Source organism: Oncorhynchus keta, chromosome 1 (assembly GCF_023373465.1).
Source record: "Oncorhynchus keta strain PuntledgeMale-10-30-2019 chromosome 1, Oket_V2, whole genome shotgun sequence".
Lineage (NCBI taxonomy): Eukaryota > Metazoa > Chordata > Actinopteri > Salmoniformes > Salmonidae > Oncorhynchus > Oncorhynchus keta.
The window spans coordinates 52,670,252-52,693,000 of NC_068421.1; the positions used below are offsets into that span (position 1 = coordinate 52,670,252).

Here is a 22,749-nt window from a genome sequence, read left to right on the forward strand (position 1 = left end):
GAGCTGTATGTTAGGTTGAGACATAGTGTGAGCTGTAGGTTAGGTTGAGACAGTGTGAGCTGTAGGTTAGGTTGAGACATAGTGTGAGCTGTAGGTTAGGTTGAGACATAGTGTGAGCTGTAGGTTAGGCTGAGACAGTGTGAGTTAGGTTAGGTTGAGACATAGTGTGAGCTGTATGTTAGGTTGAGACAGTGTGAGCTGTATGTTAGGTTGAGACAGTGTGAGCTGTATGTTAGGTTGAGACATAGTGTGAGCTGTATGTTAGGTTGAGACAGTGTGAGCTGTATGTTGAGACAGTGTGAGCTGTAGGAGGTTGAGACAGTGTGAGCTGTAGGTTAGGTGAGACAGTGTGAGCTGTAGGTTAGGTTGAGACACAGTGTGAGCTGTAGGTTAGGTTGAGACAGTGTGAGCTGTAGGTTAGGTTGAGACATTGTGAGCTGTAGGTTAGGTTGAGACATAGTGTGAGCTGTATGTTAGGTTGAGACAGTGTGAGCTGTAGGTTAGGTTGAGAACATAGTGTGAGCTGTATGTTAGGTTGAGACAGTGTGAGCTGTATGTTAGGTTGAGACATAGTGTGAGCTGTATGTTAGGTTGAGACATAGTGTGAGCTGTAGGTTGAGACAGTGAGCTGTATGTTAGGTTGAGACATAGTGAGCTGTATGTTAGGTTGAGACATAGTGAGCTGTATGTTAGGTTGAGACAGTGTGAGCTGTATGTTAGGTTGAGACAGTGTGAGCTGTATGTTAGGTTGAGACATAGTGTGAGCTGTAGGTTAGGTTGAGACAGTGTGAGCTGTATATTAGGTTGAGACATAGTGTGAGCTGTATGTTAGGTTGAGACACAGTGTGAGCTGTAGGTTAGGTTGAGACAGTGTGAGCTGTAGTTGAGACATAGTGAGCTGTAGGATAGGTTGAGACATAGTGTGAGCTGTATGTTAGGTTGAGACAGTGTGAGCTGTATGTTAGGTTGAGACAGTGTGAGCTGTATGTTAGGTTGAGACAGTGTGAGCTGTATGTTAGGTTGAGACATAGTTGAGCTGTATGTTAGGTTGAAAAATAGTGTGAGCTGTAGGTTAGGTTGAGACAGTGTGAGCTGTATGTTAGGTTGAGACAGTGTGTGAGCTGTATGTTAGGTTGAGACAGTGTGAGCTGTATGTTAGGTTGAGACATAGTGTGAGCTGTAGGTTAGGTTGAGACAGTGTGAGCTGTAGGTTAGGTTGAGACATAGTGTGAGCTGTAGGTTAGGTGAGACATAGTGAGCTGTATGTTAGGTTGAGACAGTGTGAGCTGTATGTTAGGTTGAGACATAGTGTGAGCTGTAGGTTAGGTTGAGACAGTGTGAGCTGTAGGTTAGGTTGAGACACAGTGTGAGCTGTAGGTTAGGTTGAGACAGTGTGAGCTGTATGTTAGGTTGAGACAGTGTGAGCTGTATGTTAGGTTGAGACAGTGTGAGCTGTAGGTTAGGCTGAGACAGTGAGCTGTAGGTTAGGCTGAGACAGTGTGAGCTGTAGGTTAGGTTGAGACATAGTGTGAGCTGTAGGTTAGGTTGAGACAGTGTGAGCTGTAGGTTAGGCTGAGACAGTGTGAGCTGTATGTTAGGTTGAGACAGTGTGTGAGCTGTAGGTTAGGTTGAGACAGTGTGAGCTTTATGTTAGGTTGAGACAGTGTGAGCTGTATGTTAGGTTGAGACATAGTGTGAGCTGTAGGTTAGGTTGAGACAAGTGTGAGCTGTAGGTTAGGTTGAGACATAGTGTGAGCTGTAGGTTAGGTTGAGACAGTGTGAGCTGTAGGTTAGGTTGAGACAGTGTGAGCTTAGGTTGGTTGACATAGTGTGAGCTGTATGTTAGGTTGAGACAGTGTGAGCTGTAGGTTAGGCTGAGACATAGTGTGAGCTGTAGGTTAGGTTGAGACATAGTGTGAGCTGTAGGTTAGGTTGAGACATAGTGAGCTGTAGGTTAGGTTGAGACATAGTGTGAGCTGTATGTTAGGTTGAGACATAGTGAGCTGTAGGTTAGGTTGAGACAGTGTGAGCTGTAGGTTAGGTTGAGACATAGTGTGAGCTGTATGTTAGGTTGAGACAGTGTGTGAGCTGTATGTTAGGTTGAGACATAGTGTGAGCTGTATGTTAGGTTGAGACATAGTGTGAGCTGTAGGTTATGTTGAGACCGTGAGCTGTAGGTTAGGTTGAGACAGTGTGAGCTGTAGGTTAGGTTGAGACATAGTGTGAGCTGTAGGTTAGGTTGAGACAGTGTGAGCTGTAGGTTAGGTTGAGACATATGTTAGGTTGAGACAGTGTGAGCTGTAGGTTAGGTTGAGACATAGTGTGAGCTGTAGGTTAGGTTGAGACATAGTGAGCTGTATGTTAGGTTGAGACATAGTGTGAGCTGTAGGTTAGGTTGAGACAGTGTGAGCTGTAGGTTAGGTTGAGACATAGTGAGCTGTAGGTTAGGTTGAGACATAGTGTGAGCTGTATGTTAGGTTGAGACAGTGTGAGCTGTAGGTGACAGTGTGAGCTGTAGGTTAGGTTGAGACATAGTGAGCTGTAGGTTAGGTTGAGACAGTGTGAGCTGTAGGTTAGGTTGAGACAGTGTGAGCTGTATGTTAGGTTGAGACAGTGTGAGCTGTAGGTTAGGTTGAGACAGTGTGAGCTTTATGTTAGGTTGAGACAGTGTGAGCTGTAGGTTAGGCTGAGACACAGTGTGAGCTGTAGGTTAGGTTAGGTTAGGTTGAGACAGTGTGAGCTGTAGGTTAGGTTGAGACATAGTGTGAGCTGTATGTTAGGTTGAGACATAGTGTGAGCTGTAGGTTAGGTTGAGACAGTGTGAGCTGTAGGTTAGGCTGAGACAGTGTGAGCTGTAGGTTAGGTTGAGACAGTAGTGAGCTGAGGTTAGGCTGAGACAGTGTGAGCTTTATGTTAGGTTGAGACAGTGTGAGCTGTATGTTAGGTTGAGACATAGTGAGCTGTAGGTTAGGCTGAGACAGTGTGAGCTGTAGGTTAGGTTGAGACATAGTGTGAGCTGTATGTTAATTTGAGACAGTGTGAGCTGTAGGTTAGGCTGAGACAGTGTGAGCTGTAGGTTAGGTTGAGACATAGTGTGAGCTGTAGGTTAGGTTGAGACAGTGTGAGCTGTATGTTAGGTTGAGACAGTGTGAGCTGTAGGTTAGGTTGAGACAGTGTGAGCTGTAGGTTAGGTTGAGACATAGTGTGAGCTGTATGTTAGGTTGAGACAGTGTGAGCTGTATGTTAGGTTGAGACACAGTGTGAGCTGTAGGTTAGGCTGAGACAGTGTGAGCTGTAGGTTAGGTTGAGACATAGTGTGAGCTGTAGGTTAGGTTGAGACAGTGTGAGCTGTAGGTTAGGTTGAGACAGTGTGAGCTGTAGGTTAGGTTGAGTCATAGTGTGAGCTGTATGTTAGGTTGAGACATAGTGTGAGCTGTATGTTAGGTTGAGACAGTGTGAGCTGTATGTTAGGCTGAGACATAGTGTGAGCTGTAGGTTAGGCTGAGACATAGTGTGAGCTGTAGGTTAGGCTGAGACATAGTGTGAGCTGTATGTTAGGTTGAGACAGTGTGAGCTGTATGTTAGGTTGAGACATAGTGAGCTGTAGGTTAGGTTGAGACAGTGTGAGCTGTAGGTTAGGCTGAGACATAGTGTGAGCTGTATGTTAGGTTGAGACAGTGTGAGCTGTAGGTTAGGTTGAGACAGTGTGAGCTGTAGGTTAGGTTGAGACATAGTGTGAGCTGTAGGTTAGGTTGAGACAGTGTGAGCTGTAGGTTAGGTTGAGACAGTGTGAGCTGTAGGTTAGGTTGAGACAGTGTGAGCTGTAGGTTAGGTTGAGACAGTGTGAGCTGTATGTTAGGCTGAGACAGTGTGAGCTGTATGTTAGGTTGAGACATAGTGTGAGCTGTAGGTTAGGTTGAGACAGTGTGAGCTGTAGGTTAGGTTGAGACAGTGTGAGCTGTAGGTTAGGTTGAGACAGTGTGAGCTGTAGGTTAGGTTGAGACACAGTGAGCTGTAGGTTAGGTTGAGACATAGTGTGAGCTGTATGTTAGGTTGAGACAGTGTGAGCTGTAGGTTAGGTTGAGACACAGTGTGAGCTGTATGTTAGGTAGTGTGAGCTGTAGGTTAGGTTGAGACAGTGTGAGCTGTAGGTTAGGTTGAGACATAGTGAGCTGTAGGTTAGGTTGAGACAGTGTGAGCTGTAGGTTAGGCTAGTGTGAGCTGTATGTTAGGGTTGAGACAGTGTGAGCTGTAGGTTAGGTTGAGACAGTGTGAGCTGTAGGTTAGGTTGAGACATAGTGTGAGCTGTATGTTAGGTTGAGACAGTGAGCTGTAGTAGGCTGAGACAGTGTGAGCTGTAGGTTAGGTTGAGACATAGTGTGAGCTGTAGGTTAGGTTGAGACAGTGTGAGCTGTAGTTAGGTTGAGACAGTGTGAGCTGTATGTTAGGTTGAGACAGTGTGAGCTGTAGGTTAGGTTGAGACTGAGCTTTATGTTAGGTGAGCTGTAGGTTAGGTTGAGACAGTGTGAGCTGTAGGTTAGGTTTGAGACATAGTGTGAGCTGTAGGTTAGGTTGAGACAGTGAGCTGTAGGTTAGGTTGAGACATAGTGTGAGCTGTATGTTAGGTTGAGACATAGTGTGAGCTGTAGGTTAGGTTGAGACAGTGTGAGCTATTATGTTAGGTGTGAGCTGTATGTTAGGTTGAGACAGTGTGAGCTGTAGGTTAGGTTGAGACAGTGTGAGCTGTAGGTTAGGTTGAGACATAGTGTGAGCTGTAGGTTAGGTTGAGACACAGTGTGAGCTGTATGTTAGGTTGAGACATAGTGTGAGCTGTAGGTTAGGTTGAGACAGTGTGAGCTGTAGGTTAGGTTGAGACATAGTGTGAGCTGTATGTTAGGTTGAGACAGTGTGTGAGCTGTATGTTAGGCTGAGACATAGTGTGAGCTGTATGTTAGGTTGAGACATAGTGTGAGCTGTAGGTTAGGTTGAGACAGTGTGAGCTGTAGGTTAGGTTGAGACACAGTGTGAGCTGTATGTTAGGTTGAGACAGTGTGAGCTGTAGGTTAGGATTTGAGACATAGTGTGAGCTGTAGGTTAGGTTGAGACAGTGAGCTGTAGGTTAGGTTGAGACAGTGTGAGCTGTATGTTAGGTTGAGACATAGTGTGAGCTGTAGGTTAGGTTGAGACAGTGTGAGCTGTAGGTTAGGGTTGAGACATAGTGTGAGCTGTATGTTAGGTTGAGACATAGTGTGAGCTGTATGTTAGGTTGAGACAGTGTGAGCTGTATGTTAGGTTGAGACAGTGTGAGCTGTAGGTTAGGTTGAGACAGTGTGAGCTGTAGGAGGCTGAGACAGTGTGAGCTGTATGAGGTTGAGACATAGTGTGAGCTGTAGGTTAGGTTGAGACAGTGTGAGCTGTAGGTTAGGTTGAGACAGTAGTGAGCTGTATGTTAGGTTGAGACAGTGTGAGCTGTAGTGTGAGTGAGCTGTAGGTTAGGGTTGAGACAGTGTGAGCTGTAGGTTAGGTTGAGACAGTGTGAGCTGTAGGTTAGGTTGGACAGTGAGCTTTATGTTAGGTTGAGACAGTGTGAGCTGTATGTTAGGTTGAGACATAGTGTGAGCTGTAGGTTAGGTTGAGACAGTGTGAGCTGTAGGTTAGGTTGAGACATAGTGTGAGCTGTATGTTAATTTGAGACATAGTGTGAGCTGTAGGTTAGGTTGAGACAGTGTGAGCTGTAGGTTAGGTTGAGACATAGTGTGAGCTGTAGGTTAGGTTGAGACAGTGTGAGCTGTAGGTTAGGTTGAGACATGTGAGCTGTAGGTTAGGTTGACTAGTGAGCTGTAGGTTAGGTTGAGACATAGTGTGAGCTGTATGTTAGGTTGAGACAGTGTGAGCTGTATGTTAGGTTGAGACATAGTGTGAGCTGTAGGTTAGGTTGAGACAGTGTGAGCTGTAGGTTAGGTTGAGACATAGTGTGAGCTGTAGGTTAGGTTGAGACAGTGTGAGCTGTAGGTTAGGTTGAGACAGTGTGAGCTGTAGGTTAGGTTGAGTCATAGTGTGAGCTGTATGTTAGGTTGAGACAGTGTGACTGTATGTTAGGTTGAGACAGTGTGAGCTGTATGTTGTGAGACTGTGAGCTGTAGGTTAGGTTGAGACAGTGTGAGCTGTATGTTAGGTTGAGACATAGTGTGAGCTGTAGGTTAGGTTGAGACAGTGTGAGCTGTAGGTTAGGTTGAGACAGTGTGAGCTGTAGGTTAGGTTGAGACATAGTGTGAGCTGTATGTTAGGTTGAGACAGTGTGAGCTGTAGGTTAGGCTGAGACATAGTGTGAGCTGTAGGTTAGGTTGAGACATAGTGTGAGCTGTATGTTAGGTTGAGACAGTGTGAGCTGTAGGTTAGGTTGAGACAGTGTGAGCTGTAGGTTAGGTTGAGACATAGTGTGAGCTGTAGGTTAGGTTGAGACAGTGTGAGCTGTAGGTTAGGTTGAGACATAGTGAGCTGTATGTTAGGTTGAGACAGTGTGTGAACTGTAGGTTAGGTTGAGACAGTGTGAGCTTTATGTTAGGCTGAGACAGTGTGAGCTGTAGGTTAGGTTGAGACATAGTGAGCTGTAGGTTAGGTTGAGACATAGTGTGAGCTGTAGGTTAGGTTGAGACATAGTGTGAGCTGTAGGTTAGGTTGAGACATAGTGTGAGCTGTAGGTTAGGTTGAGACAGTGTGAGCTGTAGGTTAGGTTGAGACATAGTGTGAGCTGTAGGTTAGGTTGAGACAGTGTGAGCTGTATGTTAGGTTGAGACAGTGTGAGCTGTATGTTAGGTTGAGACAGTGTGAGCTGTATGTTAGGTTGAGACATAGTGTGAGCTGTAGGTTAGGTTGAGACATAGTGTGAGCTGTAGGTTAGGTTGAGACAGTGTGAGCTGTAGGTTAGGTTGAGACATAGTGTGAGCTGTATGTTAGGTTGAGACAGTGTGAGCTGTATGTTAGGCTGAGACAGTGTGAGCTGTATGTTAGGTTGAGACATAGTGTGAGCTGTAGGTTAGGTTGAGACATAGTGTGAGCTGTAGGTTAGGCTGAGACAGTGTGAGCTGTAGGTTAGGTTGAGACATAGTGTGAGCTGTATGTTAGGCTGAGACATAGTGTGAGCTGTATGTTAGGTTGAGACATAGTGTGAGCTGTAGGTTAGGTGAGACATAGTGAGCTGTAGGTTAGGTTGAGACATAGTGAGCTGTATGTTAGGCTGTAGGTTAGGTTGAGACACAGTGAGCTGTAGGTTAGGTTGAGACATAGTGAGCTGTATGTTAGGTTGAGACATAGTGTGAGCTGTATGTTAGGTTGAGACATAGTGAGCTGTAGGTTAGGTTGAGACAGTGTGAGCTGTATGTTAGGTTGAGACAGTGTGAGCTGTAGGTTAGGTTGAGACATAGTGAGCTGTAGGTTAGGTTGAGACAGTGTGAGCTGTAGGTTAGGTTGAGACAGTGTGAGCTGTAGGTTAGGTTGAGACAGTGTGAGCTGTAGGTTAGGTTGAGACAGTGTGAGCTGTATGTTAGGTTGAGACATAGTGTGAGCTGTAGGTTAGGTTGAGACAGTGTGAGCTGTAGGTTAGGTTGAGACATAGTGTGAGCTGTATGTTAGGTTGAGACAGTGTGAGCTGTATGTTAGGTTGAGACATAGTGTGAGCTGTAGGTTAGGTTGAGACATAGTGTGAGCTGTATGTTAGGTTGAGACATAGTGTGAGCTGTAGGTTAGGTTGAGACAGTGTGAGCTGTAGGTTAGGCTGAGACAGTGTGAGCTGTAGGTTAGGTTGAGACAGTGTGAGCTGTAGGTTAGGTTGAGACATAGTGTGAGCTGTAGGTTAGGTTGAGACAGTGTGAGCTGTAGGTTAGGTTGAGACATAGTGTGAGCTGTATGTTAGGTTGAGACAGTGAGCTGTAGGTTAGGTTGAGACAGTGTGAGCTGTATGTTAGGTTGAGACATAGTGTGAGCTGTAGGTTAGGTTGAGACAGTGTGAGCTGTATATTAGGTTGAGACATAGTGTGAGCTGTAGGTTAGGTTGAGACATAGTGTGAGCTGTATGTTAGGCTGAGACATAGTGAGCTGTATGTTAGGTTGAGACATAGTGTGAGCTGTATGTTAGGTTGAGACATAGTGTGAGCTGTATGTTAGGTTGAGACATAGTGTGAGCTGTAGGTTAGGCTGAGACATAGTGTGAGCTGTAGGTTAGGTTGAGACAGTGTGAGCTGTAGGTTAGGCTGAGACATAGTGTGAGCTGTATGTTAGGTTGAGACAGTGTGAGCTGTATGTTAGGTTGAGACATAGTGTGAGCTGTATGTTAGGTTGAGACATAGTGTGAGCTGTAGGTTAGGCTGAGACATAGTGTGAGCTGTAGGTTAGGTTGAGACATAGTGTGAGCTGTATGTTAGGTTGAGACAGTGTGTGAGCTGTATGTTAGGTTGAGACATAGTGTGAGCTGTAGGTTAGGCTGAGACAGTGTGAGCTGTAGGTTAGGCTGAGACATAGTGTGAGCTGTATGTTAGGTTGAGACATAGTGTGAGCTGTAGGTTAGGTTGAGACAGTGTGAGCTGTAGGTTAGGTTGAGACAGTGTGAGCTGTACAGGTTGAGACAGTGTGAGCTGTAGGTTAGGTTGAGACAGTGTGAGCTGTAGGTTAGGTTGAGACAGTGTGAGCTGTAGGTTAGGTTGAGACAGTGTGAGCTGTAGGTTAGGTTGAGACAGTGTGAGCTGTATGTTAGGTTGAGACAGTGTGAGCTGTAGGTTAGGTTGAGACATAGTGTGAGCTGTAGGTTAGGTTGAGACAGTGTGAGCTGTAGGTTAGGTTGAGACATAGTGTGAGCTGTATGTTAGGTTGAGACAGTGTGAGCTGTATGTTAGGTTGAGACAGTGTGAGCTGTATGTTAGGTTGAGACATAGTGTGAGCTGTATGTTAGATTGAGACAGTGTGAGCTGTAGGTTAGGTTGAGACAGTGTGAGCTGTAGTGTTAGGTTGAGACAGTGTGAGCTGTATGTTAGGTTGAGACAGTGTGAGCTGTATGTTAGGTTGAGACAGTGTGAGCTGTAGGTTAGGTTGAGACAGTGTGAGCTGTAGGTTAGGTTGAGACATAGTGTGAGCTGTATGTTAGGTTGAGACAGTGTGAGCTGTAGGTTAGGTTGAGACATAGTGTGAGCTGATGTTAGGTTGAGACATAGTGTGAGCTGTATGTTAGGTTGAGACAGTGTGTGAGCTGTAGGTTAGGTTGAGACATAGTGTGAGCTGTAGGTTAGGTTGAGACATAGTGAGCTGTATGTTAGGTTGAGACATAGTGTGAGCTGTATGTTAGGTTGAGACATAGTGTGAGCTGTATGTTAGGTTGAGACATAGTGTGAGCTGTATGTTAGGTTGAGACAGTGTGAGCTGTAGGTTAGGTTGAGACAGTGTGAGCTGTAGGTTAGGTTGAGACATAGTGTGAGCTGTATGTTAGGTTGAGACAGTGTGAGCTGTAGGTTAGGTTGAGACAGTGTGAGCTGTATGTTAGGTTGAGACATAGTGAGCTGTATGTTAGGTTGAGACAGTGTGAGCTGTATGTTAGGTTGAGACATAGTGTGAGCTGTATGTTAGGTTGAGACAGTGTGAGCTGTATGTTAGGTTGAGACAGTGTGAGCTGTATGTTAGGTTGAGACATAGTGTGAGCTGTATGTTAGGTTGAGACATAGTGTGAGCTGTATGTTAGGTTGAGACAGTGTGAGCTGTAGGTTAGGTTGAGACAGTGTGAGCTGTAGGTTAGGTTGAGACATGAGTGTGAGCTGTATGTTAGGTGAGACAGTGTGAGCTGTAGGTTAGGCTGAGACATAGTGTGAGCTGTAGGTTAGGTTGAGACATAGTGTGAGCTGTAGGTTAGGCTGAGACATTGTGAGCTGTAGGTTAGGTTGAGACATAGTGTGAGCTGTATGTTAGGTTGAGACAGTGTGAGCTGTAGGTTAGGTTGAGAATAGTGTGAGCTGTATGTTAGGTTGAGACAGTGAGAGCTGTATGTTAGGTTGAGACATAGTGAGCTGTATGTTAGGTTGAGACATAGTGAGCTGTAGGAGGATTTGAGACAGTGTGGCTGATTAGGTTGAGACATAGTGTGAGCTGTATGTTAGGTTGAGACACAGTGTGAGCTGTAGGTTAGGTTGAGACAGTGTGAGCAGGTTAGGGTTGAGGTGTGAGCTGTATGTTAGGTTGAGACAGTGTAAAGCTGTAGGTTAGGTTGAGACAGTGTGAGCTGTGTTACGGGTTGAGACATAGTGTGAGCTGTAGGTTAGGTTGAGACAGTGTGAGCTGTAGGTTAGGTTGAGACAGTGTGAGCTGTATGTTAGGTTGAGACAGTGTGAGCTGTATGTTAGGTTGAGACATAGTGAGCTGTAGGTTAGGTTGAGACAGTGTGGCTGTAGGTTAGGTTGAGACATAGTGTGAGCTGCCAGTTAGGTTGAGACAGTGAGCTGTATGTTAGGATTTGAGACATAGTGTGAGCTGTATGTTAGGTTGAGACATATGAGCTGCTGTTAGGTTGAGACAGTGTGAGCTGTAGGTTAGGTTGAGACAGTGTGAGCTGTAGGTTAGAGTTGAGACAGTGAGCTGTATGTTAGGTTGAGACAGTGTGAGCTGTATGTTAGGTTGAGACATAGTGTGAGCTGTAGGTTAGGTGAGACAGTGTGAGCTGTAGGTTAGGTTGAGACATAGTGTGAGCTGTATGTTAAGTTGAGACAGTGTGAGCTGTAGGTTAGGTTGAGACATAGTGAGCTGTATGTTAGGTTGAGACATAGTGTGAGCTGTATGTTGTTGAGACAGTGTGAGCTGTAGGTTAGGTTGAGACATAGTGTGAGCTGTAGGTTAGGTTGAGACAGTGTGTGAGCTGTATGTTAGGTTGAGACATAGTGTGAGCTGTATGTTAGGTTGAGACAGTGTGAGCTGTATGTTAGAGTTGAGACATAGTGTGAGCTGTAGGTTAGGTTGAGACATAGTGTGAGCTGTAGGTTAGGTTGAGACAGTGAGCTGTAGGTTAGGTTGAGACATAGTGTGAGCTGTATGTTAGGTTGAGACAGTGTTGAGACAGTGTGAGCTGTATGTTAGGTTGAGACATAGTGTGAGCTGTAGGTTAGGTTGAGACATAGTGTGAGCTGTAGGTTAGGTTGAGACAGTGTGAGCTGTATGTTAGGTTGAGACATAGTGTGAGCTGTATGTTAGGTTGAGACAGTGTGAGCTGTATGTTAGGTTGAGACATAGTGTGAGCTGTATGTTAGGTGAGACATAGTGTGAGCTGTATGTTAGGTTGAGACAGTGTGAGCTGTAGGTTAGGTTGAGACAGTGTGGTTAGGTTGAGACATAGTGTGAGCTGTAGGTTAGGTTGAGACAGTGTGAGCTGTAGGTTAGGTTGAGACATAGTGTGAGCTGTAGGTTAGGTTGAGACAGTGTGAGCTGTAGGTTAGGTTGAGACATTGTGAGCTGTAGGTTAGGATTGAGACATAGTGTGAGCTGTATGTTAGGTTGAGACAGTGTGAGCTGTAGGTTAGGTTAATAGTGTGAGCTGTATGTTAGGTTGAGACAGCGTGAGCTGTATGTTAGGTTGAGACACAGTGTGAGCTGTATGTTAGGTTGAGACATAGTGTGAGCTGTAGGTTAGGTTGAGACAGTTTGAGCTGTATGTTAGGTTGAGACATAGTGTGAGCTGTATGTTAGGTTGAGACATAGTGTGAGCTGTATGTTAGGTTGAGACAGTGTGAGCTGTATGTTAGGATTGAGACAGTGTGTGAGCTGTATGTTAGGTTGAGACATAGTGTGAGCTGTATGTTAGGTTGAGACATAGTGTGAGCTGTATATTAGGCTGGAGACAGTGTGTGAGCTGTATGTTAGGTTGAGACATAGTGTGAGCTGTAGAGTTAGAGTTGAGACAGTGTGAGCTGTATATTAGGTTGAGACATAGTGTGAGCTGTAGGATAGGTTGAGACATAGTGTGAGCTGTATGTTAGGTTGAGACAGTGTGAGCTGTTGTTAGGTTGAGACAGTGTGAGCTGTATGTTAGGATTTGAGACAGTGTGAGCTGTAGGTTAGGTTGAGACATAGTGTGAGCTGTAGGTTAGGTTGAAGACATAGTGTAGAGCTGTAGGTTAGGGTTGAGACAGTGTGAGCTGTATGTTAGGTTGAGACAGTGTGTGAGCTGTATGTTAGGTTGAGACAGTGTGAGCTGTATGTTAGGTTGAGACATAGTGTGAGCTGTAGGTTAGGTTGAGACAGTGTGAGCTGTAGGTCAGGGTTGAGACATAGTGTGAGCTGTAGGTTAGGTTGAGACATAGTGTGAGCTGTATGTTAGGTTGAGACAGTGTGAGCTGTATATTAGGTTGAGACATAGTGTGAGCTGTAGGTTAGGTTGAGACAGTGTGAGCTGTAGGTTAGGTTGAGACATAGTGTGAGCTGTAGGTTAGGTTGAGACAGTGTGAGCTGTATGTTAGGTTGAGACATAGTGTGAGCTGTATGTTAGGTTGAGACAGTGTGAGCTGTAGGTTAGGTTGAGACAGTGTGAGCTGTAGGTTAGGTTGAGACAGTGTGAGCTGTAGGTTAGGTTGAGACATAGTGTGAGCTGTAGGTTAGGTTGAGACAGTGTGAGCTGTAGGTTAGGTTGAGACAGTGTGAGCTGTATGTTAGGTTGAGACAGTGTGTGAACTGTAGGTTAGGTTGAGACAGTGTGAGCTTTATGTTAGGTTGAGACAGTGAGCTGTATGTTAGGTTGAGACACAGTGAGCTGTAGGTTAGGTTGAGACAATGTGAGCTGTAGATTAGGTTGAGACATAGTGTGAGCTGTAGGTTAGGTTGAGACAGTGTGAGCTGTAGGTTAGGCTGAGACAGTGAGCTGTAGGTTATTAGTCATAGTGAGCTGTATGTTAGGTTGAGACAGTGTGAGCTGTAGGTTAGGGTTGAGACATAGTGTGAGCTGTAGGTTAGGCTGAGACATAGTGTGAGCTGTAGGTTAGGTTGAGACATAGTGTGAGCTGTAGGTTAGGTTGAGACATAGTGTGAGCTGTATGTTAGGTTGAGACATAGTGTGAGCTGTAGGTTAGGTTGAGACAGTGTGAGCTGTAGGTTAGGTTGAGACATAGTGTGAGCTGTATGTTAGGTTGAGACAGTGTGTGAGCTGTATGTTAGGTTGAGACATAGTGTGAGCTGTATGTTAGGTTGAGACATAGTGTGAGCTGTAGGTTAGGCTGAGACCATGTGAGCTGTAGGTTAGGTTGAGACATAGTGTGAGTTGTATGTTAGGTTGAGACATAGTGTGAGCTGTATGTTAGGTTGAGACAGTGTGAGCTGTAGGTTAGGTTGGAGACAGTGTGAGCTGTATGTTAGGTTGAGACAGTGTGAGCTGTAGGTTAGGTTGAGACATAGTGTGAGCTGTAGGTTAGGTTGAGACAGTAGTGAGAGCTGTATATTAGGTTGAGACATAGTGTGAGCTGTATGTTAGGTTGAGACAGTGTGAGCTGTAGGTTAGGTTGAGACATAGTGTGAGCTGTAGGTTAGGTTGAGACATAGTGTGAGCTGTATGTTAGGTTGAGACAGTGTGAGCTGTAGGTTAGGTTGAGACAGTGTGAGCTGTAGGTTAGGTTGAGACAGTGTGAGCTGTAGGTTAGGTTGAGACAGTGTGAGCTGTAGGTTAGGCTGAGACAGTGTGAGCTGTATGTTAGGTTGAGACATGTGTGAGCTGTAGGTTAGGTTGAGACAGTGTGAGCTTTATGTTAGGCTGAGACAGTGAGCTGTAGGTTAGGTTGAGACATAGTGTGAGCTGTAGGTTAGGTTGAGACATAGTGTGAGCTGTAGGTTAGGTTGAGACATAGTGAGCTGTAGGTTAGGTTGAGACATAGTGTGAGTTGTATGTTAGGTTGAGTAATAGTGTGAGCTGTAGGTTAGGTTGAGACAGTGTGAGCTGTAGGTTAGGTTGAGACAGTGAGCTGTAGGTTGGGTTGAGACAGTGTGAGCTGTAGGTTAGGTTGAGACAGTGTGAGCTTTATGTTAGGTTGAGACAGTGTGAGCTGTATGTTAGGTTGAGACATAGTGTGAGCTGTAGGTTAGGTTGAGACAGTGTGAGCTGTAGGTTAGGTTGAGACATAGTGTGAGCTGTATGTTAATTTGAGACATAGTGTGAGCTGTAGGTTAGGTTGAGACAGTGTGAGCTGTAGGTTAGGTTGAGACATAGTGAGCTGTAGGTTAGGTTGAGACAGTGTGAGCTGTATGTTAGGTTGAGACAATGTGAGCTGTAGGTTAGGTTGAGACATAGTGTGAGCTGTAGGTTAGGTTGAGACAGTGTGAGCTGTATGTTAGGTTGAGACAGTGTGAGCTGTATGTTAGGTTGAGACATAGTGTGAGCTGTAGGTTAGGTTGAGACAGTGTGAGCTGTAGGTTAGGTTGAGACATAGTGTGAGCTGTAGGTTAGGTTGAGACAGTGTGAGCTGTAGGTTAGGTTGAGACAGTGTGAGCTGTAGGTTAGGTTGAGTCATAGTGTGAGCTGTATGTTAGGTTGAGACATAGTGTGAACTGTATGTTAGGTTGAGACAGTGTGAGCTGTATGTTAGGTTGAGACATAGTGTGAGCTGTAGGTTAGGTTGAGGTGTAGCTGTATGTTAGGTTGAGACATAGTGTGAGCTGTAGGTTAGGTTGAGACATAGTGTGAGCTGTAGGTTAGGTTGAGACATAGTGTGAGCTGTATGTTAGGTTGAGTGTGAGCTGTAGGTTAGGTTGAGACATAGTGAGCTGTAGGTTAGGTTGAGACATAGTGTGAGCTGTAGGTTAGGTTGAGACAGTGTGAGCTGTAGGTTGTGAGACAGTGTGAGCTTAGTTAGGTTGAGACATAGTGTGAGCTGTAGGTTAGGTTGAGACAGTGTGAGCTGTAGGTTGTGAGACTGTGAGCTGGTTAGGTTGAGACAGTGTGTGAGCTGTAGGTTAGACAGTTGAGCTTATGTTATGAGACAGTGTGAGCTGTAGGTTAGGTTGAGACAGTGTGAGCTGTAGGTTAGGTTGAGACATAGTGTGAGCTGTAGGTTAGGTTGAGACATAGTGTGAGCTGTAGGTTAGGTTGAGACATAGTGTGAGCTGTATGTTAGGTTGAGACATAGTGTGAGCTGTAGGTTAGGTTGAGACAGTGTGAGCTGTATGTTAGGTTGAGACATAGTGTGAGCTGTATGTTAGGTTGAGACAGTGTGAGCTGTAGGTTAGGTTGAGACATAGTGTGAGCTGTAGGTTAGGTTGAGACACAGTGTGAGCTGTAGGTTAGGTTGAGACATAGTGTGAGCTGTAGGTTAGGTTGAGACATAGTGTGAGCTGTAGGTTAGGTTGAGACAGTGTGAGCTGTAGGTTAGGTTGAGACATAGTGTGAGCTGTATGTTAGGTTGAGACAGTGTGTGTGAGCTGTATGTTAGGTTGAGACAGTGTGAGCTGTATGTTAGGTTGAGACATAGTGTGAGCTGTAGGTTAGGCTGAGACAGTGTGAGCTGTAGGTTAGGCTGAGACATAGTGTGAGCTGTATGTTAGGATTTGAGACATAGTGTGAGCTGTAGGTTAGGTTGAGACATAGTGTGAGCTGTAGGTTAGGTTGAGACATAGTGTGAGCTGTAGGTTAGGTTGAGACATAGTGTGAGCTGTATGTTAGGTTGAGACATAGTGTGAGCTGTAGGTTAGGTTGAGACAGTGTGAGCTGTAGGTTAGGTTGAGACATAGTGTGAGCTGTATGTTAGGTTGAGACAGTGTGTGAGCTGTATGTTAGGTTGAGACATAGTGTGAGCTGTAGGTTAGGTTGAGACAGACTGTATGTTAGGTTGAGACAGTGTGTGAGCTGTATGTTAGGTTGAGACATAGTGTGAGCTGTAGGTTAGGTTGAGACAGTGTGAGCTGTAGGTTAGGTTGAGACATAGTGTGAGCTGTATGTTAGGTTGAGACATAGTGTGAGCTGTAGGTTAGGTTGAGACAGTGTGAGCTGTAGGTTAGGTTGAGACAGTGTGAGCTGTATGTTAGGTTGAGACAGTGTGAGCTGTAGGTTAGGTTGAGACATAGTGTGAGCTGTAGGTTAGGTTGAGACAGTGTGAGCTGTAGGTTAGGTTGAGACATAGTGTGAGCTGTATGTTAATTTGAGACATAGTGTGAGCTGTAGGTTAGGTTGAGACATAGTGTGAGCTGTAGGTTAGGTTGAGACATAGTGTGAGCTGTAGGTTAGGTTGAGACAGTGTGAGCTGTATGTTAGGTTGAGACAATGTGAGCTGTAGGTTAGGTTGAGACATAGTGTGAGCTGTAGGTTAGGTTGAGACATATTGTGAGCTGTATGTTAGGTTGAGACAGTGTGAGCTGTATGTTAGGTTGAGACATAGTGTGAGCTGTAGGTTAGGTTGAGACAGTGTGAGCTGTAGGTTAGGCTGAGACATAGTGTGAGCTGTAGGTTAGGTTGAGACAGTGTGAGCTGTAGGTTAGGTTGAGACAGTGTGAGCTGTAGGTTAGGTTGAGACATAGTGTGAGCTGTATGTTAGGTTGAGACATAGTGTGAGCTGTATGTTAGGTTGAGACAGTGTGAGCTGTATATTAGGTTGAGACATAGTGTGAGCTGTAGGTTAGGTTGAGACAATGTGAGCTGTAGGTTAGGTTGAGACATAGTGTGAGCTGTAGGTTAGGTTGAGACAGTGTGAGCTGTAGGTTAGGTTGAGACAGTGTGAGCTGTAGGTTAGGTTGAGTCATAGTGTGAGCTGTATGTTAGGTTGTGACAGTGTGAGCTGTAGGTTAGGTTGAGACATAGTGTGAGCTGTACGTGAGGTTGAGACATAGTGTGAGCTGTATGTTAGGTTGAGACAGTGTGAGCTGTAGGTTAGGTTGAGACAGTGTGAGCTGTAGGTTAGGTTGAGACATAGTGAGCTGTAGGTTAGGTTGAGACAGTGTGAGCTGTAGGTTAGGTTGAGACAGTGTGAGCTGTATGTTAGGTTGAGACAGTGTGTGAACTGTAGGTTAGGTTGAGACAGTGTGAGCTTTATGTTAGGTTGAGACAGTGTGAGCTGTAGGTTAGGTTGAGACATAGTGTGAGCTGTAGGTTAGGTTGAGACATAGTGTGAGCTGTAGGTTAGGTTGAGACATAGTGTGAGCTGTAGGTTAGGTTGAGACATAGTGTGAGCTGTATGTTAGGTTGAGACATAGTGTGAGCTGTAGGTTAGGTTGAGACAGTGTGAGCTGTAGGTTAGGTTGAGACATAGTGTGAGCTGTATGTTAGGTTGAGACAGTGTGTGAGCTGTATGTTAGGTTGAGACATAGTGTGAGCTGTATGTTAGGTTGAGACATAGTGTGAGCTGTAGGTTAGGTTGAGACAGTGTGAGCTGTAGGTTAGGTTGAGACATAGTGTGAGTTGTATGTTAGGTTGAGACATAGTGTGAGCTGTAGGTTAGGTTGAGACAGTGTGAGCTGTAGGTTAGGTTGAGACAGTGTGAGCTGTATGTTAGGTTGAGACAGTGTGAGCTGTAGGTTAGGTTGAGACAGTGTGAGCTGTAGGTTAGGTTGAGACATAGTGTGAGCTGTAGGTTGGGTTGAGACAGTGTGAGCTGTAGGTTAGGTTGAGACAGTGTGAGCTTTATGTTAGGTTGAGACAGTGTGAGCTGTATGTTAGGTTGAGACATAGTGTGAGCTGTAGGTTAGGTTGAGACAGTGTGAGCTGTAGGTTAGGTTGAGACATAGTGTGAGCTGCATGTTAGGTTGAGACATAGTGTGAGCTGTAGGTTAGGTTGAGACAGTGTGAGCTGTAGGTTAGGTTGAGACATAGTGTGAGCTGTAGGTTAGGTTGAGACAGTGTGAGCTGTATGTTAGGTTGAGACAATGTGAGCTGTAGGTTAGGTTGAGACATAGTGTGAGCTGTAGGTTAGGTTGAGACATAGTGTGAGCTGTATGTTAGGTTGAGACAGTGTGAGCTGTATGTTAGGTTGAGACATAGTGTGAGCTGTAGGTTAGGTTGAGACAATGTGAGCTGTAGGTTAGGTTGAGACATAGTGTGAGCTGTAGGTTAGGTTGAGACAGTGTGAGCTGTAGGTTAGGTTGAGACAGTGTGAGCTGTAGGTTAGGTTGAGTCATAGTGTGAGCTGTATGTTAGGTTGAGACAGTGTGAGCTGTAGGTTAGGTTGAGACTTAGTGTGAACTGTATGTTAGGTTGAGACAGTGTGAGCTGTATGTTAGGTTGAGACATAGTGTGAGCTGTAGGTTAGGTTGAGACAGTGTGAGCTGTATGTTAGGTTGAGACATAGTGTGAGCTGTAGGTTAGGTTGAGACAGTGTGAGCTGTAGGTTAGGTTGAGACATAGTGTGAGCTGTAGGTTAGGTTGAGACAGCGTGAGCTGTATGTTAGGTTGAGACATAGTGTGAGCTGTATGTTAGGTTGAGACATAGTGTGAGCTGTAGGTTAGGTTGAGACAGTGTGAGCTGTATGTGTTGAGCTGTATGAGTTATGTTAGGTTGAGACATAGTGTGAGCTGTAGGTTAGGTTGAGACAGTGTGAGCTGTATGTTAGGTTGAGACATAGTGTGAGCTGTAGGTTAGGTTGAGACAGTGTGAGCTGTAGGTTAGGTTGAGACATAGTGTGAGCTGTAGGTTAGGTTGAGACAGCGTGAGCTGTATGTTAGGTTGAGACATAGTGTGAGCTGTAGGTTAGGTTGAGACAGTGTGAGCTGTATATTAGGTTGAGACATAGTGTGAGCTGTAGGTTAGGTTGAGACAGTGTGAGCTGTAGGTTAGGTTGAGACATAGTGTGAGCTGTAGGTTAGGTTGAGACATAGTGTGAGCTGTATGTTAGGTTGAGACAGTGTGAGCTGTATGTTAGGTTGAGACAGTGAGCTGTGAGGCTGAGACATAGTGTGAGCTGTAGGTTAGGTTGAGACATAGTGTGAGCTGTAGGTTAGGTTGAGACATAGTGTGAGCTGTATGTTAGGTTGAGACATAGTGTGAGCTGTATGTTAGGTTGAGACAGTGTGAGCTGTATGTTAGGTTGAGACATAGTGTGAGCTGTATGTTAGGTTGAGACATAGTGTGAGCTGTATGTTAGGTTGAGACATAGTGTGAGCTGTAGGTTAGGTTGAGACATAGTGTGAGCTGTAGGTTAGGTTGAGACATAGTGTGAGCTGTATGTTAGGTTGAGACATAGTGTGAGCTGTATGTTAGGTTGAGACAGTGTGAGCTGTATATTAGGTTGAGACATAGTGTGAGCTGTAGGTTAGGTTGAGACATAGTGTGAGCTGTAGGTTAGGTTGAGACATAGTGTGAGCTGTATGTTAGGTTGAGACAGTGTGAGCTGTATATTAGGTTGAGACATAGTGTGAGCTGTAGGTTAGGTTGAGACAGTGTGAGCTGTAGGTTAGGTTGAGACATAGTGTGAGCTGTATGTTAGGTTGAGACAGTGTGAGCTGTATATTAGGTTGAGACAGTGTGAGCTGTAGGTTAGGTTGAGACAGTGTGAGCTGTAGGTTAGGTTGAGACAGTGTGAGCTGTTATGTTAGGTTGAGACAGTGTGAGCTGTAGGTTAGGGTTGAGACATAGTGTGAGCTGTATGTTAGGTTGAGACAGCGTGAGCTGTATGTTAGGTTGAGACATAGTGTGAGCTGTAGGTTAGGTTGAGACATAGTGAGCTGTATGTTAGGTTGAGACATAGTGTGAGCTGTAGGTTAGGTTGAGACAGTGTGAGCTGTTAGGTTGAGACATAGTGTGAGCTGTATGTTAGGTTGAGACATAGTGTGAGCTGTATGTTAGGTTGAGACAGTGTGAGCTGTAGGTTAGGTTGAGACATAGTGTGAGCTGTAGGTTAGGTTGAGACATAGTGTGAGCTGTATGTTAGGTTGAGACAGTGTGAGCTGTATGTTAGGTTGAGACACAGTGAGCTGTATATTAGGCTGAGACATAGTGTGAGCTGTAGGTTAGGTTGAGACATAGTGTGAGCTGTAGGTTAGGTTGAGACATAGTGTGAGCTGTATGTTAGGTTGAGACAGTGTGAGCTGTAGGTTAGGTTGAGACATAGTGTGAGCTGTAGGTTAGGTTGAGACAGTGTGAGCTGTAGGTTAGGTTGAGACATAGTGTGAGCTGTAGGTTAGGTTGAGACATAGTGTGAGCTGTATGTTAGGTTGAGACAGTGTGAGCTGTATATTAGGTTGAGACAGTGTGAGCTGTAGGTTAGGTTGAGACAGTGTGAGCTGTAGGTTAGGTTGAGACAGTGTGTGAGCTGTTATGTTAGGTTGAGACAGTGTGAGCTGTAGGTTAGGTTGAGACATAGTGTGAGCTGTATGTTAGGTTGAGACAGCGTGAGCTGTATGTTAGGTGAGACATAGTGTGAGCTGTAGGTTAGGTTGAGACATAGTGTGAGCTGTATGTTAGGTTGAGACATAGTGTGAGCTGTAGGTTAGGTTGAGACATAGTGTGAGCTGTAGGTTAGGTTGAGACAGTGTGAGCTGTAGGTTAGGTTGAGACAGTGTGTGAGCTGTTATGTTAGGTTGAGACAGTGTGAGCTGTAGGTTAGGTTGAGACATAGTGTGAGCTGTATGTTAGGTTGAGACAGCGTGAGCTGTATGTTAGGTTGAGACATAGTGTGAGCTGTATGTTAGGTTGAGACATAGTGTGAGCTGTATGTTAGGTTGAGACATAGTGTGAGCTGTAGGTTAGGTTGAGACATAGTGTGAGCTGTAGGTTAGGTTGAGACATAGTGTGAGCTGTATGTTAGGTTGAGACATAGTGTGAGCTGTATGTTAGGTTGAGACAGTGTGAGCTGTATGTTAGGTTGAGACATAGTGTGAGCTGTATGTTAGGTTGAGACATAGTGTGAGCTGTATGTTAGGTTGAGACATAGTGTGAGCTGTAGGTTAGGTTGAGACATAGTGTGAGCTGTAGGTTAGGTTGAGACATAGTGTGAGCTGTATGTTAGGTTGAGACATAGTGTGAGCTGTATGTTAGGTTGAGACAGTGTGAGCTGTATATTAGGTTGAGACATAGTGTGAGCTGTAGGTTAGGTTGAGACATAGTGTGAGCTGTAGGTTAGGTTGAGACATAGTGTGAGCTGTATGTTAGGTTGAGACAGTGTGAGCTGTATATTAGGTTGAGACATAGTGTGAGCTGTAGGTTAGGTTGAGACAGTGTGAGCTGTAGGTTAGGTTGAGACATAGTGTGAGCTGTAGGTTAGGTTGAGACATAGTGAGCTGTATGTTAGGTTGAGACAGTGTGAGCTGTATATTAGGTTGAGACAGTGTGAGCTGTAGGTTAGGTTGAGACAGTGTGAGCTGTAGGTTAGGTTGAGACAGTGTGAGCTGTAGGTTAGGTTGAGACAGTGTGAGCTGTAGGTTAGGTTGAGACATAGTGTGAGCTGTAGGTTAGGTTGAGACAATGTGAGCTGTAGGTTAGGTTGAGACATAGTGTGAGCTGTAGGTTAGGTTGAGACAGTGTGAGCTGTAGGTTAGGTTGAGACAGTGTGAGCTGTAGGTTAGGTTGAGTCATAGTGTGAGCTGTATGTTAGGTTGAGACAGTGTGAGCTGTAGGTTAGGTTGAGACATAGTGTGAGCTGTAGGTTAGGTTGAGACATAGTGTGAGCTGTAGGTTACGTTGAGACATAGTGAGCTGTAGGTTAGGTTGAGACAGTGTGAGCTGTAGGTTAGGTTGAGACATAGTGAGCTGTAGGTTAGGTTGAGACATAGTGTGAGCTGTATGTTACGTTGAGACATAGTGAGCTGTAGGTTAGGTTGAGACAGTGTGAGCTGTATGTTAGGTTGAGACAGTGTGAGCTGTAGGTTAGGTTGAGACAGTGTGAGCTGTATGTTAGGTTGAGACATAGTGTGAGCTGTATGTTAGGTTGAGACAGTGTGAGCTGTATGTTAGGTTGAGACATAGTGTGAGCTGTAGGTTAGGTTGAGACAGTGTGAGCTGTAGGTTAGGTTGAGACATAGTGTGAGCTGTAGGTTAGGTTGAGACAGTGTGAGCTGTAGGTTAGGTTGAGACATAGTGTGAGCTGTAGGTTAGGTTGAGACATAGTGTGAGCTGTAGGTTAGGTTGAGACAGTGTCAGCTGTAGGTTAGGTTGAGACATAGTGTGAGCTGTAGGTTAGGTTGAGACATAGTGTGAGCTGTATGTTACGTTGAGACATAGTGTGAGCTGTAGGTTAGGTTGAGACAGTGTGTGAGCTGTATGTTAGGTTGAGACATAGTGTGAGCTGTAGGTTAGGTTGAGACATAGTGTGAGCTGTAGGTTAGGTTGAGACATAGTGTGAGCTGTAGGTTAGGTTGAGACAGTGTGAGCTGTAGGTTAGGTTGAGACAGTGTGTGAGCTGTTATGTTAGGTTGAGACAGTGTGAGCTGTAGGTTAGGTTGAGACATAGTGTGAGCTGTATGTTAGGTTGAGACAGCGTGAGCTGTATGTTAGGTTGAGACATAGTGTGAGCTGTATGTTAGGTTGAGACATAGTGTGAGCTGTATGTTAGGTTGAGACATAGTGAGCTGTAGGTTAGGTTGAGACATAGTGTGAGCTGTAGGTTAGGTTGAGACATAGTGTGAGCTGTATGTTAGGTTGAGACATAGTGTGAGCTGTATGTTAGGTTGAGACAGTGTGAGCTGTATGTTAGGTTGAGACATAGTGTGAGCTGTATGTTAGGTTGAGACATAGTGTGAGCTGTAGGTTAGGTTGAGACATAGTGTGAGCTGTAGGTTAGGTTGAGACAGTGTGAGCTGTATATTAGGTTGAGACAGTGTGAGCT

At 45.0% G+C, this 22,749-nt stretch overlaps 1 protein-coding gene across 10 annotated transcripts in view; it reads right to left on the reverse strand.

The window, feature by feature from the left end:
- The window catches only part of LOC118387580 (nuclear factor 1 A-type), a 236,119-nt gene that overhangs the window by 75,332 nt on the left and 138,038 nt on the right, over window positions 1-22,749 (reverse strand). The window lies entirely within an intron of this gene.